We start from the raw sequence: 17,953 nt of genomic DNA, 5'->3' as shown, positions 1-17,953 counted from the left end.
CCTGAAGTGCATGGGTGATATGAGTCTTTCTGTTCATGTCTCAAAAATACAAAATAATAAGACATTAAAAAAGTTAGTAATAGCAGAGTAAGAGGACCCTAAGCTCACCCTGTCCCATGTTTTCAACTGCATAACATCCACTTCCAAGTCCATGAACCAGAGAGTGATCCAAAGACTGGCAGAAGAAAGTCCACACCTAAATAGAGAGAAGCTGCATCAGAAAGGTTACGAAGGTCAGAAAGGTGGAGTCTGGCTGCCTGCAGAATGGGCAGAGAAAGTGAGCCCTCACACCAGGGAGCTTACACAGTGAAGACTAATCTCCATAACATTGTCATTAAAACCCAGAGGGGCTGAATTCCCTTGAGTTTAGATCCTGGAGTTTTGGAGGTCAGCTGACCCAGCACTGGGTGATCCAGGAGGATGAGTGATAGCCAGGTCCCTGCCTGTGTAGAGAGGCAATGTAAACATGGCATTTTACACAATGCCAAGGCAACAGGAGACAGATCTATTCATGCTGATTCCTGAGCGTGTTGGAGGACTTCTCTAACAATGAGGGAGCTCACAGGCACCATTCTTCTCCCTCAGCCTCCCAGAGTAAGCATAGAAGCACCCACCAGAGGGTGAGGCTGCACAGACACTTGCTACCTAACCCGATAGTAGTGCGCCAGTCCCAAGGGTTCACTAGGTGACTCACCACACCAAGTCGGCTGGTCTCAGGGCAAACATTTTTCAAACCACTAGGGCACCCTGTCTGACAAGCTGCATGCATAGCTGTCACAGCACGCTGTGTACATCTGCACCTCACCCAGCTGTACATATCCAGGCACCCTCATCTGTCTCAACCAGCCACACGTCCCCAGGCACAGATATGCTGTGTGCATATCCTCGAGCCCCTAGCTTCCACTGCTGGCCCACAGCCCCCAGGCACCAAAGGACATCGGGAAATCTGGCATAGGAATAGTAGCCCTGTGCAATTTTGCTAACACTCCTGCCCTGTTCCCAAGTTACCCAGCGGGCATACCGGCTGGCCTGCCTGGGTCCCACTAACACCACTGAGAGCAAGCACATCCCACAACAGGCACGCAATCAGTGCAGACACCTGCACTAAAAGGAAAAGTAACCCAGACACAGCGCAGGCCATGAACAATACCCATACGATAAGTTCCAGGACCTATAAATGGAGACGTGAACTACTGAGGTCTCCAGGACCTCTTCTTCATAACGTTATTAGTTTCAAGATCAGAAGGCACAGCTGACTTTCTTAACACAGAGAAATAGAGCCAGAGAGACAGACAAAATGGACACACAGAGATGTTTATCCACAATGAAAGACCTAGTCAAAGCCACAGCCAGAGATAAGCCAAAGAGATATGAGTAACATACTTGATACAGAATTGAAAGCAATGATCATAAGGATACTCATTAGGCTTGCGCAATGAGTAGAGAGTGAGACCCCTGACTAGAGTTAAGAAATAATACAGTAGTCATTGAGGACACAATAAAGGAGAGACAAGCTTGCTGGAACGAACAGAGGGATGGAAGAAGCAGAAGAACAAAGCAGTGACGTCAAAGACTGAATAATGGAAATTAAGCACACTGAACCAAAGAGAGAGAACAGAATTCTCCAACGTGAGACGAGACTAACGGAACTCAGTGACTACAGCAAACCTAATAATATTCATATTGTAGGAGTCCCAGTAGAAAGAGAAAATGGGGCAGAAAATTTATTTGTGGAAACAATAGCTGAAAACTTCCCTAATTGGGGGAGGGAAACAAACATCTACATCCGGGAGACTAGAGAATTCACATCAAAATCAACAAAATCAGGCCAACACCCAGACATATTGTAAGCAAACTTGCAAATTACAGTGACAATAAAGAAAAACTCTTAAAAGCAGCAAGACAAAGAGACCTTCACTTAGAAGGGAAGACCCATAAGGCTAGCTACCCGATTTCTGAACAGAAATTTGGCAAGCCAGAAGCGAGTGACATCACATATTCAAAGTACTGAATGGAAAAATCAGCAGCCAAGAATACTCTATCCAGCAAGTCTATCATTCAGAATGGAAGGAGACACAGATTTCCCAACAAAAACTAAAGGTGTTTGTACTACTAAACCAGTCCTGCAAGAAATATTAAGAGGGACTCTTTGAGTGGAAAGGAGAGACCAGAAGTGACAGTATAGAGGTAAACGACACAAATCAAGTCAAACATGAATATTTCTGTAAAAAATAGTTAAGGAACTCAGAGATACGGGTTTGAAATACAATAACATCTACCAAAAACCTAGGGAGGAGAAAATAATGGGTTCCAAGGTAAATGACCATCAGCTTAATACAAACTGCTAAATGCAGAAGAGGTTATATAAATAACCCAGCAGTAACCATATATCAAAAACCAGTCACAAATATGCTAAGAATAAATATAAAGAAATTAAAATACATCACTAAAGAAAATAAGGAAAACATGAAAGACAGACAAGAAAGGATCGGAGAAAATCATTAGAAACCACAAGAAAACAGGTAATATAATGGCAATACATACATACATAGCGATCATTTCTTTGAAGGTAAATGCAATTAATGCTCCAATCTAGAGATGTAAGGTGTAAGAACGGATGAAAAAACAAAAGCTGGAGTAGCAATACTTGTATCAGAAAAAATACACTTAAAAAAAAGTAAATAACAAGAGACAGAGGAGGATGTTATATAACAGTAAAGGGTACAATCCAAAAAGAAGATATAACAACTGTAAATATATCCCACGATTAAGTGGGACTTATTCCCAAGCTGCAAGTGTGGTTCAATATTCGCAAATCAGTCAATGTGATACAATATATCAACAGGAGAAAGGATAAGAACCATATGATCGGGGCACCTGGGTGGCTCAATCCTTTAACAGTCCAACATCAGCTCAGGTCATGGCCCCATGATTCGTGAGTTCAAGTCCCACATCGGACTCTGTGCTGAAAGCTCAGAGCCAAGAGCCTCCATCGAATTCTGTGTCTCCCACTCTCTTTCTGCCCCTCCCCTGCTCACATTCTGTCTCTCTCAAAATTAATAAACGTTAAGGGAAAGCACCATACGGTCATTTCAACACATGAAGAAAAAGCATTTGACAAAGTACAACATCCATTCATGATTATAACCCCCTAAAGTAGGTTTACAGGAAACAAACATCAATGTAATAAATGTTTTCTATGAAAACCCCGCAGCTATAATCAACCTTAATGGAGAAAATCTGAGAGCTTTTCCTATAAGGTCAGGAAGAAGACAAGGATGTTTACTCTTACCACTTTTAATAAACAGCACTGGAAGTCCAAGTCACAGCCAGCAGATAAACGAAATGAAACAAAACAATGTAAAGTAAAATTAAAATAAAACATAAAATAAAATAAAATGCAAACAAATCCAAACGTGGAAGAAGTGAATCTTCCACACTTTGTAGATTACATGTCACAGGATACAACATCATTGTACAGAAATCTGTTGCAATTCTAGACAACAATAATGAAGCAGTAGGAGAAATTAAGAAAACAGTCCCATTTGAAGTTGTACATCAAATAATAACGTATCTATGAATAAATCTAACCAAAGTGGTGAGTGACCTATACTCTGAAAACTATAAAACAGTGATGAAAGAAATTCAAGTTGACACAAAAAAATGGAAGGATATTCCATACTCATGGATCGGAAGTACAAATTTCATGGAAATGTCTATACTTCCCAAAGCAACTGACATAATTAATGCAATCGCCATCAAAATAGCAACAACATTTTTCATAGAACTAGAACAGTCCTAAAATTTGTACGGAACCACAAAAGACCCCAATCTTCAGAGTGAACAACCTTTATGTGAAGTGCTAATTATGGATGGCACTATGTCTCTGGATCTTATGCTCCAAAACACAGTAACTCTTGCCTAAGCATCTGAACAAAGTTAGACATATCCCAACCAAGGATCATTCTACAAAATACATTCTACAAACGTACCCTCAAAACTTAGCAGATTATGAAAAATATGGAAACATCTAAAAATCGTCAGGGCCAAGTGGAGCCTAAGGAGACAGTATGAGGGAAATGTACCAGGTGGGATGATTCTGGGACAGAAGAGGTTAAAACCAAAGCATATGAATACAAATATAAACTTTAGTTAATACTACCATATCTCTTCGGGATATTGATTGTGATCATGTATCAACTCATAAGACATCAATAGTCAGAAAACAGTCTGATGTATGTGGAGACTCAATAATATCTTCCCAATTTTTCTGGTAACTAGAAACCCATCCCGAATGAAAAGATTATTAATAATCATGGTTTACTTTTTCAACACATAATATTATATGACTAGTTCTAGTATTAGTTACTAGTGATGGCCATGCACCTATTCTTGTTGTTCTTACTACTGTTTAATTTAAATAATAGCATTCATGGTACAGAAAACTGAATGCATGATAAACACTTCATAGAAACATCTACTTTACATATTTTAAGATAATAACATATGCATATATCACTGTATTATGTGGTATGTAAATTAAGTGTTTTTCTGATCTTGAAAGAGCATGTCATTGAATGGCTTTCCATAAAGGTGGTTATCCTAGATAATGAATGATACTCAGATTTTACAGGATGTACTTCACATCATGCCTGAACATTGTCAAAAAAAAAAAAAAAACCATATATACACACGGACAGATGGATCATTGTGACTAGCTCACTTATTGCAAAGAATCCTTGCTTTAATATTTCACGCATATTTTTACCAGGAATACAAGAGAATGAAATATTTCCAAATCAAAGAGATATTCAAAGGCTGGAAGAATGATAGGGTGTTCAAGGGGTTTCAGAAGGAAAAGATGTGACCATGAAGTGGCAGTCACAGGGAAGCAGCTTTCTCTGGTCCACTTTGACAGGTTTCCATGAGGGGATGTCCATCACAGCATGTGATCTGCAAAAGGGTAAGACCCAGAAGTACAAAAGACAAAGACAACGCTTTAGGAAGAGGTGACTTGGAAAGGGTGCTTCTGTGCCTAAGTGATGGCTCAGCAACCTGGCTGCAGGTCCCTGAGTCAAAGATTTCAGAAGGCCATCAGTAACCTAGACTCACAAAGATCTTAGTAACATACATCAATGTAACTTAGAGTCACAAAAATCTTAGAGCCACAGAGTTGATCTTCATCTACGATTAGGAGATGGTCACAGTTTTACAGGATATGATCATCGGGCTGGCAGTAGATGGCTAAAATATTATTTAGGGCTATATTTTTAATAAAAAAATCGATGTGTAAAAATATGGGTTTGGGATGTAAAGAAAACTCACAGGACCATCATGGAGTTACTTACGTTAAGGTCCCATATCACCAAACCTAATTTCATTTCTGCAGGAATGTAACCTTTAACCAGTAAGCAAAGAATTTCGTAGTCAGTGCTGGAAACTTAACTGATAGACCCCTGCCATTCCCCTCAGGGAGGAAATCTTGCCTAAATAAGGTATTCCATGCCACTAAACTTGTTTTAAGTTTATTTATTTTGAGAGAGAGAGAGAGAAAGAGAACACATGCAAGGGAGGGGCAGGAATAGAGGGAGAGAGAGAATCCCACGACCATGAGGTCATGATCTGAGCCAGGATCAAGAGTCAGACACTTAACCAAGCCATCCAGGCACCTCGAGAATGTGGAGTTTCAAAATTTAGCAGGCATGGCTGAGATACAACCATGAGGGCACTGGACTACTCCTTGAGAGAAGGCAGCAAACTACTTGCAGGCAGATGGTATGGAAACAGTGATCTGTACATTGCCTGGTGCACACAGTGGGGAGATTATACACTCATCATGAGAGCATCCCTGAGAGGCAGCATTCACAACGAGGGGACAAAGGAGCTAGGACAGGAGCTGGGTAACGGCATTTTCCTCCTCTTCCCCACAGCATAAACACAGAGCCATCTGCTGGAAACAAGGTCATCCCCACACTGGCTGCCTAAGCTGCTTACACCAACCCCACCTTCCTGTGCTCTGGAGAGACTGGCCTTCTAGGTCAATCAGGCTTGCCTCAGTCCCAATGGAGGTGTCCCTTCCCTAGAAGACCAGCAGAAGCCCATGACCACAGCACCTCTCTTGACCAGACAGTTCTGCAGGGCTTCACTTCGAGTGGCAGTCGTTTCAAGTCTCATTTAACAAGCAGATCAGAGCAGACCTAGATAAAACTCAGCACATTCTGGTCAAGGACCATACATTGCCCATACAACTGGCCAGAAGGATAGTGCAGCCAGAACACAAAACAGTGCATGAAACACACACCACAGACACTCCCTGATGTGTCAGGCCCTGGACACTAGATGACCTCCTCTTGATAAAGCCCTTCATCTCACAGGCAGGTAACACAATGAGGTTTGGTAACAGAGAGAAGACAAATACTCAGCTAAAATGCCAAGACAAGAGGAATACATCCCAAATGAAAGAACAAGATAAGGTCATGGCCAGAGAAATGGAAGGAACACTTCCAAACTCAACCTATGAGGCCAACTTGGCCTTGAGTCCAAACTGGACAAAGACCCCACTAAAAAGGAAAACTACAGACCAATCTCCCTGATGAACCTGGATGCAAAAATTCTCAACCAAAATTAGCAAACTGGGTCCAACAATACATACAAATAATTATTCACCACAATGAATTGGATTTATTCCTGGGATGCACAACCGATTCAGTATCTGCAAATCAACTGATCCAATACATCCCATTGATAAAAGAAAACAACCACATGATCCTCTCAATAGATGCAGAAAAAGCATTTGACAAAATGCAGCATCCTTTCTTGATGAAAAAAAAAAACCACTCATGAAAGGAGGGATAGAAGGATCTTGTCTCAATATCAGTATGTCCAGATACAAATGTCCTACAGCTAAATATCATCTTCAATGAGGAAAAACAGAGCTTTCCACCTAAGGTCAGGAACACGACTGGGATGTCCACTCTCAGCACTGTTATTCACCATTCTGTTGGAAGTCCTAGCCTCAGCAATCAGACAACAAAAAGAAATACAAGGTGTCCAAACTGGCAAGGAGGGGTCAAACTTTCTGTCTTCACAGACATGATACTTCTATGGAAAATCCAAAAGACTCCACTGAAAAACTGCTAGGACTGATACAGGAATTCAGGAAAGTCTCAGGATATAAAATCAATATACAGAAGTTGATTGCATTTCTATACACCAATAATGAATCAGCAGAGAGAAATCTAGGATTGATGTACTTTACAACTGCACTGAAAAACACAAAATACCCAGGGATAAACTTAACCAAAGAGGTAAAATATCAGTACACTTAAAACAATAGAGGGGAGCCTGGGTTGCTCAGTCAGTTAAGCACTGACTTCAGCTCAGGTCATGATCCCTCACTTGTGGGTTTGAGTCCCACAATAGGCTCTGTGCTGACAGCTCAGAGCCTGGAGCCTGCTTCTGAGTCTGTGTCTCTCTCTCTCTCTCTCTGCCCCTCCCCTGCTCATGCACTCTCTCTTTCTCTCTGTCGCTCTGTCTCAAAAATAAACAAACCTTAAAAAAATAAAGAAACAAACCATACAACGTCTATGAAAGAAATTGAAGAAACACAAAGAAATGGAAAAACATTCCATGCTCATGGATTAGAAGAATATTGTTAAAATGTCAATACTACCCAAAGCAATAGACACATTCAATGCAATCCCTATCAAAATAACACCAGCATTCTTCACAGAGCTAGAACAAACAACCCTAAAATTTGTAGGGAGCCAGAAAAGACCCCAAACAGACAAAGTCATGTTGAAAAAGAAAACAAAGCTGGAGACATTACAATTCTGGACTTTATGCTGTATTAGAAAGCCGCAATCATCAAGAGAGTATGGTACAGGCACACAAACGGACACAGATCAATGGAACAGAATAGGGAACCCATAAATGGACCCTCAGACATATGGCCGAGTAATCTTTGACAATGCAGGAAAGAATATCCAATGGAAAAACAAAGTCTCTTCAGCAAATGGTACTGGGAAAACTGGACAGTGAGAAGAATGGACGTGGACTATGTTCTTAAACCACACACACACACACACACACACACACACACACACACACACACACCTCAAAATGGGTGAAAGATCTAAATGTAAGAAAGGGACCAAAAAATCCTAGAGGAGAAAACAGGCAATCTACCTCCTTGATCCTGGCCACAGCAACTTCTTGCCTGTCATGTCTCTGAAGCAAGTGCAATAAAAACCAAAATGAACTTTTGGGACCTCAAGATAAAAAGCTTCTGCACAGCAGAAGACACAATCAGCAAAACTAAAAGGCCACTGAATGAAATGGGAGAAGATGTTTGCAGGTGACATCAGATAAAGGTTAGTATCCAAAATCTATAAAGAACTTATCACACTCAACACCCCAAAACCAAATAATCCAGTGAATAAGTGGGCAAAAGACATGAAGAGACACTTTAAGAACAATGACATCCAGATTGGTCACACAGGAAAAGATGTTCAATCTCACTCGTCATCACTGAAATACAAATCGAAACCACAATGAGATATCCCTTCACACCTATCAGAATGGCTAAAATTAACATCTCCGGAAACAACAGATGTTGGCAAGGATGCAGAGAATGGGAACGCTTTTGCAATGCTGGTGGGAATGCAAAGTGGTGTAGCCACTCTGGGAAATAGTATGGAGATTTGTCACAAAAACTAAAAATAGAACTACACTAGGACCCAGCAATTACACTACTAGGTATTTATCCAAAAGATACACTAACACTGACTCAAAGTGGCACATTCACTCTAATGTTTATAGCAGCATTATCAACAATAACTAAATTATGCAAAGAGCCCAAATGACCAATGAGAGATGAATAGATAAAGAAGATGTGGTATATTCATGCAATGGAATATTACTCGGAGATCAAAAAGAATGAATTCTTGCTGTTTGCAACAACATGGATGGAACCAGACTTTATTATGCTAAGGAAAATATGTCAGAGAAAGACACACATCATATGATTTCTCTCATCTGTGGAATTTAATACAACTGATGAACGTAGTGAAAGAAAAGCAAAAATAAGATACAGAGAGGGAATCAAACGATAAGAGACTCTTTTTTAAAAAATTTTTTTCAACGTTTATTTATTTTTGGGACAGAGAGAAACAGAGCATGAACGGGGGAGGGGCAGAGAGAGAGGGAGACACAGAATCGGAAACAGGCTCCAGGCTCTGAGCCATTAGCCCAGAGCCCGACGCGGGGCCCGAACTCACGGACCGTGAGATCGTGACCTGGCTGAAGTTGGACGCTTAACCGACTGCGCCACAGAGGCGCCCCGATAAGAGACTCTTAAATACAGAGAAGAAACTCAGGGTTCCAGGAAGTTACTGAATAGGGGTATGGGCTAAATGGGTGATGGGAATTGGGGAGGGCAATTGGGATGAGTACTGGATATATATTGTAATTGATGGATCACTAAATTCTGATCCTGAAACTGTATTCCACTATAAGGTAACTAACGTGGGCTTAAATTTAAAAAAGAAGAAATATTAAAAATAAGTAAAGAAATATACTACCACTCAAAGGAAAAGAATATTTAAATTGGGCTCTTTGAGTGGAAATGAAAGATTAAAAGGGTTACAGACAAGAAAGGATCAGAGAAAACATCAAGAAACAATGGCAAAACAACTAGTAGAATGACACTAAATATATACCCATCAATAATCACTCTGAATGTACGTGGACTAAACGCTCCAATCAAAAGACATTGGATAGGGTGTCAGAATGGGCAAAACAAACAAACAAACAAACAAAAACAAGACCCATCTAGATGCTGCCTAGTATCTAACTTCCCTAGTATCTAGTATCCCTAGTATCTAGGGAATGAAGAAACATTTATTATGCCAATAATGTCAAAAGAAAGCCAGTAATAATACTTATATCAGGCAAAATAACCTTTAAAACTGAGGCTCTATTTTGGTACCCCTTGGGTAAATACCTAATAGTGACATTGCATGCACCCAGTATTTGTAGCAGCATTATCAACAGTAGCCAAACTATGGAGAAAATCCAAGTATTCATCAACTGATTAAGGTATAAAGAAGCTGTAGTGTGTATGTGTGTGTATACATATGTATACGCATATGTATGTTCATATATACATACGTACATATATACAATGAAATATAACTCAGCTTCAAGAAGAATGAAATCTTGCCATTTGCAACGATGTGGATGGAGCTAGAATGTATTACGCTAAGTGAAATATGTCAATCAGAGAAAGACAAATATATGATTTCACTCATGTGGAATTGAAGAAACAAAACAGATGAAAACATGGAAAGGGGGCAGGAAAAGTGAAGAGTGGTAACAAACCACATGAGTCTCTTAATGTTAGAGAAAAAAATTGAAGGTTGATGGAGGGAGATGGGTCAGCACTGGGCTAGATGGGGGACGAGTATTAAGGAGAGCACTTGTTTTGATGAGTACTGGGTGTTGTATGTAAGGGATGAATCCCGAATCTGAGAATGCACTATATGACAACTAGACTTAAATTAAAAATAAATAAATAAATAAAGCTATAACAAGAGATGAAGACAGACACGATCTCTTACTAAAGGGGACAGCTAAACAAGAATATCCAATATTGTAAATTTTGATGCACCCAACATGCGATCACCAAGTATATAAAACATTTAAAAACAACCATAAAGGAACTCATTTATAATAATATAACGATAGTAGAGGACTTTAACACCACTCACATCAATGGACAGAACCTGTAAACAGAAAATCAACAAAGAAACAATGGCTTTGAATGACACACTGGACCAGATGGGTTTAATAGATATGTTCAGAACACTCCATACTATAATGGCAGAGTACACATTCTTTTCAGGCGCACATGGGACATTCTCCAGAATTGATCACATTCTAGGTCACAAATCAGGCCTCAACAGGTACACAAAGACAGAGATCAGACCAAGCATCTTTCTGACCACAAAGCTAGGAAACTGGAAGTCAACAACAAAAAAGCAGGGGTGGGGGGTATAAGGTCACATATAAAAGGAGGTTAAATTACATGTCACTAAATGAATGGGTTAAACAGGAAATCAATGGGAAAATACACTGAAACAAATGAAAATGAAAATATACTGGTAAAAACCTTTGGAATGCGGCAAAAGCATTCTATGATGGAAGTACATAGCAATACAAGCCTACCTTAAAGAGCAGGAAAAATCTCAAACAATCCTAACTTACAACCAAAGGAATGAGAGAAAGAACAGCAGAAGGGAGGAAATAATACGTGTTAGGGCAGAAATAAGGAATATAGAAACTAAAAAGACACTAGACCAAATCAATGAAACCAGGGACTGGTTCTTTGAAAGCAGTAATTAACTTGAAAACCTCCTAGACAGACTTTTCACAAGGAAGAGAGAAAGGACTCAAATAAATAAAATCACAAATAAGAAAGGAGAAATAACAGTCAACACCACAAAACTGCAGTTAGAAGATAATATTATGAACAACTATATGCAACAAATTGGACACTCTGAGATATGGACAAATTCCTAGAAACAAACTACCAAAACTGAAACAGGAAGATACATATAATCTGAAAACAGAAAGAAATCAAATCAGTAATAAAAAATATCTCCCCCCAACACAAGAGTTCAGGGCCAGAGGGCTTCACTGATGAAGTCTACCATCCATTTAAGGAAGGGGTAATATGTATTCTCCTCGAATTATTACAAAAAATAAAAAAGAAGGAAAACTTACAAATTCATCTTATGAGACCATCGTTACCTTGACACCAAAACCAGATAAAGCCTCCACTAAAACCAAAAACTGCTGGGGTGCCCGTGCGGGTCAGTCGGTTTACTGTCCAACTCTTAATTTTGGATTATGACATTATCTGGTGGTGTGTGCGTTCAAGTCCCACGTTGGGCCCTGCGTTGACAGTGTGCGGCATGGCCAGAAATCTCTCTCTCCCTGTCTCTCTGCCCCTTTCTCACTTTTATGTACTCTATCTAAGGAAAGAAATAAACATGTAAAAAAATGTTAAATAAATGTTAAATAAAACTGCAGACCAATAGCCTGATGACTATGTATGCAGAACTTCTCATTAAAATACCTTCAAATTAAAGTCAACAATACATTAATAGAATCATTTACAATAATCAAGTGGGATATATTCCTGGGCTGCAAGCGTTGTTCCACATTCACAGATCAATCAACATGATGCACCACAGTAATAGAAGAAAGGATAAGAACAATATGATGCTTTCAACAGATGCAGGAAAACTATTTGACAAAATGTCACATCCATTCATGATAAAAAAAACCTCAGCAAAGTACATTGAGACTCAACCTACCTGCACATAATAAAGGTCATCTATGAAAAACCCACAGCTCATCTCATCCTCAATGGGGAAAAATTGAAAGTTTTTCCTCCAAGGTCAGGGACAAGATAGGAATGACCCCTCTCACCACTGTTATCCCACATAGTACGGGAAACCCTAACCACAGCACTCAGACAACAAAAAGAAATAAGAGGCATCCAAATCGGCAAGGAAGAAGTAGCACTTTCGCTATTTGGAACTGACATGATGTGTTCTATAAAAAACATGAAAGCCTCCCTTAAAAATTGCTAGAATTGATATATGAATTCGACAAGTCACAATATACAGGAATCAAGGAACATAGATGTATTGAATTTCTAACAGAAATCATGAATTAACACAGAGAGAAAGTAAGGGATCAATCCCATTGACAGGCTCACAAATACCACAAGAAACCAGGAATATACCTAACCAAAGAGGTGAAAGACCTGTACTCTAAAGGCTATGAAACACTGATGAAAGAAATGGAAGAGGACACAAAGAAATGGAAATACATTTCATGTTCATGGATGGGAAGCACAAAATAGTGTTAAAATGTCTACACTCCTCAAAACAATCTACACATATAATGAAATCCCTATCACACTAACAAAAACATTTGTGACAGAACAAGAACAAATAATCTCAAAATTTGTATGGAATAACAAAAGTCCCCAAACAGCCAAAACAAACTTGAAGAAGAAAAGCAAAGCTGGAGACATCACAATTCCAGACTTTAGGTTATATTACAAAGCTGTACTGATCAGAACATTATGTTACTGGCAAAACAACAACAACAACAAAAACACAGAGGCATAGACCAATAGAATGGAAACCCAGAAATGAACTCACACCTATATGGTCAATTAATTCTCAACAAAGCAGGAAAGAATATCCAAAGCAGGAAAGAATATCCATGTGTCTTGGGACACATGGGTGGCTCAGTCAACAAAGCGTGTGATTGTGAATTCAGCTCAGGTTAAGATCTCAAGGCAGTGCAGAGCATGTGTGGGATTCTCTCTCCATTTCTCTCTGCCCCTCTTCTGCATGCTCTCTCTCTTTCAAAAATAAATATATAAACTTAAAAAAAGGCTCCTCAACATATGGTTTTGGAAAAACTGGACAGCAACCTAGAAAACAAAACAAAAACAACGGACCACTTTCTTACAACATACACAAAAATAAATCCAACATGGATGACGACCTATATGTGAAATCTGAAACCACAAAAATCCCAGAGGATAACACGGGTAGTATCTTATTTGACATTGCCTGTACAAACGTCTTTGTAGATATATCTCTAGAGGTAAGGGAAACACAAGCAAAAATAATGAGACTTCATAAAAAGTAAAACCTTCAGTCACCAAGCAAATAATCAACAAAACTAAAACATCAACAGAATATTTGCAAACGACATCAGATAAAGGGTTAGTGTCCAAAATATATACAGTTATACAGCACCCCAAAAAATGAGAAATCTGATTAAAAATGGGCAGAAGACACGAATGGACATTTCCCGAAGGAAGACATATACATGGCCAAGAGACACATGAAAAAATGCTCAACAATACTGATCTTCAGGGAAATACAATTCAAAAGTACAATGAGATAACACATCACATCTGTCACCATGACGAAAATCAATGAAGGATGAAACAGCAGGTGTTGCCAAGGATGTAGGGGAAAGAATAACCCTCTTGCACTGTGGGTAAGAATGCAAACTGGTGCAGCCACTCTGGAAAACAGAGATTTCTCAAAAACAAAAACAAAAACAAAAACAAAAACTGGAAATAGAAGTACCTTATGATCCAGCAATTTCACTACAAGGTATTTCCACAAAGAATACAAAATCTTCAAAGGGATACATGCACTGTGATGTTACAGCAGCATTTTCTACAACAGCCAAATTACGGAAACTATCCAAACATCCATCAACTGATGAATAAATTGAGATGTGGTATATGGAATGTAATATTATTTAGCCGTAAAAACATGAAATCTTGTCATTTGCCATGAGCTGGATGGAGTGAGAGAATGTTATCTTGGGTGAAATAAGCCTTTCAGACAAAGACAAATACCAGATGATTTCACTAACACATGGAAATAAAATAAAACAAAGCTGGGGGGAAGGAGACAGTGACAAACAGACTCTTAACTAGGAAACAAACTGAGGGCTTCCAGAGCAAGGTGGGGAATGGGTGAAACAGCTGCTGGGGATTAAGAAGTGCACCTGGGATGAGCACCGGTGACGTGTGGAAGCGTTGCTCTATATTGTACACCTGAAACTAATACTACACTATATCTTTACTCACTGCAATTTAAATTAAAGATAACGTCCGTTCAAGACAGGTACCTACCAGGTTTTCTGTAGTTTGCAATCACTTCACTAGGTTGGAAAAATAACCATCAAATTTTTTAAAAAGCATGTATGATGTGGGGGACAGTTTGTGCCCTTACCTCGGTCTCTGGTTCCAGCAGGACTCGGAAAGTGGGTTCCAGCTCATTCTTCTAGAAGTTCCCAAAACGAGCATTTCATGTATTCATGTCCTAAAGGAATGCAGCTCCCGTTCTTCTGAATTTCTGTCAGCGTTTCTTCCCAGAAACAAGCCTGAATCTGGAACAAACCATCGACTGCATCGAGGGGTGATGTCGTGGGACCCTGCAATCCACGAAGCCTTTAGTAAAATACGTCTTGTTCAAATACTGTCCGGGAAGGGGAGGAATGAAACACGGGAACAGCCCAGAAAATGCAAGGGCCTGTGCAGCTCAGCAACCAGCTTGCCCAGGGAAGCCACCCAGCACCCACTCCTCAGCACTCAGTACAATAAGGCAAATTCTCTCTGGCGACTCAGGAGATGCCAAGTTGCTACAAAGCTCCCAAGGTCTCCCCTGGGGCGGGCGGCACAACCTGCTGGAAATGCAGCTCTGCTCTCTGTACTGAGGCAGCGGCAGAGGCCCTGAGTCCTCTGGGAACAATCAAAGCTCTTCCTGCTCTGAGGTGCCCTGGGTCAGAAAAGCCGATGGTGCGCCCTCTGCTGGCCATCACTGCCTGGGCAGAGGAACCGGCCTCTCCGGGTCTGTGGTGCTCGAGCTCTCTCTGCTGGCCATCATGGGCATTCTTGCAATGTGGAAGGCCCTGGTCGCTCAGCTGAGACACTTAAGGTGCTCTGGGCAACTAAACCTGTTCTCCACATTGGGAAAGATTTAAAAAAAATTTTTTTTCAACGTTTATTTATTTTTGGGACAGAGAGACAGAGCATGAACGGGGGAGGGGCAGAGAGAGAGGGAGACACAGAATCGGAAACAGGCTCCAGGCTCGGAGCCATCAGCCCAGAGCCTGACGCGGGGCTCAAACTCACGGACCGCGAGATCGTGACCTGGCTGAAGTCGGACGCTTAACCGACTGCGCCACCCAGGCGCCCCTGGGAAAGATTTTAATGACAGGGCCTGGGACACAAAGAAATCTTTTCCTTCTCCTTTCTTGTGAGTGAAGAATGAAACCGAATTTATTAACGTAATGACATCATTTGTAATGTTTTAAGCAATGTTCACATAAAAATAGAACGCCAATTTACACTTGCTGAGCAAGAGGTAATTGTGTTTACCACCAAAATACTTAGGTTAGATAAAGAATGAACACCTTTGAGAGAGATACCGGCATCAGCTATGGACTGAATGAGTCCTAGGGATACAAGGGACACCAATGGAATGGAGTCAATCCTGTAATAATACCGTTGCATGCTTTCACAGGATAGCTACACTTGTGCTTAAGTACAATATAATTTATAGACATATGAAATGACTACAATGTATGCCTAAAACTCATACAACAAATGTGTGAACAATATTTCAATTAAAAATAGACAACGTTTACACTATCTTTAATTTCTCCTTCTTTGCCAATAAACTATCATTCCTGGGGCGCTTGGGTGGCTTAGTTGGTTAAGCGTCCGACTTTGACGCAAGTTGCGATCTTGCAGTCCGTGACTTTGAGCCCGGCGTCAGGCTCTGTCCTGAGAGCTCAGAGCCTGGAGCCTGCCTCAGATTCAGTATCTCCCACTCTCTCCCCCCTCCCCAGCTCGGGCTCTCTCAAAAAAAAAGAAAAAAAGAAACATTAAAAATGAAAAATCATTCCTAATTTGGAACCTGTGAAATTCCATTTATACCAGATTCTCTAACATCACCATCTTGATGTGGAGAGCTTATCTGAAAAGTCACTAATAATATCTTTGATGACACATATGTGACAAGGTCAGAATGAAACTTACAGGGAGCTACGAATCAGTTGTGAATTTACAGTATGTATCCTTGGCTAATATTTCCAATGAAACGTGATTTAGGGACACGGATGGATGAAATAATGTCCACCAGTCATATAGGTAAATATCCTATAGGACCATTATGCCTTCAATTACTAATTGCCATCTCTTCAGAATTAAAAGAAAGCTGGGACAAGAAAATGTCTTTGAATTTGATGTAAGAGAAGACTAGAGTGTTTTAAAGTGTTCACCTACCTTCTGGAATCCTCAGATTTGTTGTGGACAGGAGGATAGCAACCCACGATTGGGATGCACACCGTTAGTCGCAGAGGGAGGATATGGACCTTATTTTCAATTTTTAAAATCAATATCAGCCATCCACTTCTGCCACGTAGACTTCAGGACCTGGGGGCAACATGATGCCTGATACCTGGGTTCAGAACTTGAGGAAGGCCAGCTGGTGGGGGAGAGGGGAAATCCAACAGGGCCTGGGGCAGTGAGGGAGATGGCCCCAGGACACCTCCCCACAGGGCAGGCTTGGAGTTTACCTGCCAAAGAGCAGCACAATCTCCCTCAAGACATCCCTCTCCATGACAGAACATGAGGCTGAGCCTCACAATTCCAGAAGAAATGAGGGATACCCATCTGTTCAATTCCAATGGCTTCTGCAGAGCTTGAACATAGGGATGCTGGAGTCTTGGGGGTCATGGAACTCTGATGCCCATGATACAAGCCCTTTCTGCCCCAGCACTCAGAGCTACCTCATACATCCCCTCTCCCCTGATGCATCTCACGCCGTCCACATACCTCCAGCAGGTGTCTACCTTCCTCTTTATACTTCCTCTTTGTCACTGTTTCTCTCTAACCACATATATGTTTCTTCCTTTCACTCTTTAGGGAGTGGTGTAACATACGGTGCTAACCTTTATTCTTATACATGTGAATATCCAATTTTCCCAGCACCAGTTATTCAGGAGACTACTCTTCTCCACTGTGTATTTTTGACTCCCTTGTCAAATAGTAGTTGTGCATTCATGCGTTTAGTTTGGGCTCTCAATTTCCATTCCATTGTCTTGTATGTGTGCTTATCCTAGTGATATAACTGACTTCTTTGTGTTAGAATGAAGCTCGAAATCAAGAAGTGTGATGCCTCCTATTTTGTCCTTTCTTGCATTGGCTACTTCGGGTCTTTTTGTGGTTCCAAATACATTTTAGGATATGTGTTTCTAATTGCATACAAATTGCATTGGAGTCTTGATAGAGATTGCACTGAATCTCTAGAGGGCTTTGAGTAGTATGGACATTGTA

At 40.4% G+C, this 17,953-nt stretch overlaps 1 long non-coding RNA gene across 1 annotated transcript in view; it reads right to left on the bottom strand.

Moving 5' to 3' along the window:
* The window catches only part of LOC109494137, a 56,092-nt gene extending 40,887 nt beyond the window's left edge, over window positions 1-15,205 (bottom strand). The window contains exon 1 of the long non-coding RNA XR_006589435.1: window positions 14,844-15,205. This is a non-coding gene — a long non-coding RNA (uncharacterized LOC109494137). The remainder of the gene's footprint in view (window positions 1-14,843) is intronic.
* Window positions 15,206-17,953: the final 2,748 nt, after the last annotated feature.

This window comes from Felis catus, chromosome E1, assembly GCF_018350175.1.
Source record: "Felis catus isolate Fca126 chromosome E1, F.catus_Fca126_mat1.0, whole genome shotgun sequence".
Taxonomy (NCBI): domain Eukaryota; kingdom Metazoa; phylum Chordata; class Mammalia; order Carnivora; family Felidae; genus Felis; species Felis catus.
Note: the sequence above shows the minus strand (reverse complement) of the source record. Positions and strands in the feature narration are given on the sequence as shown.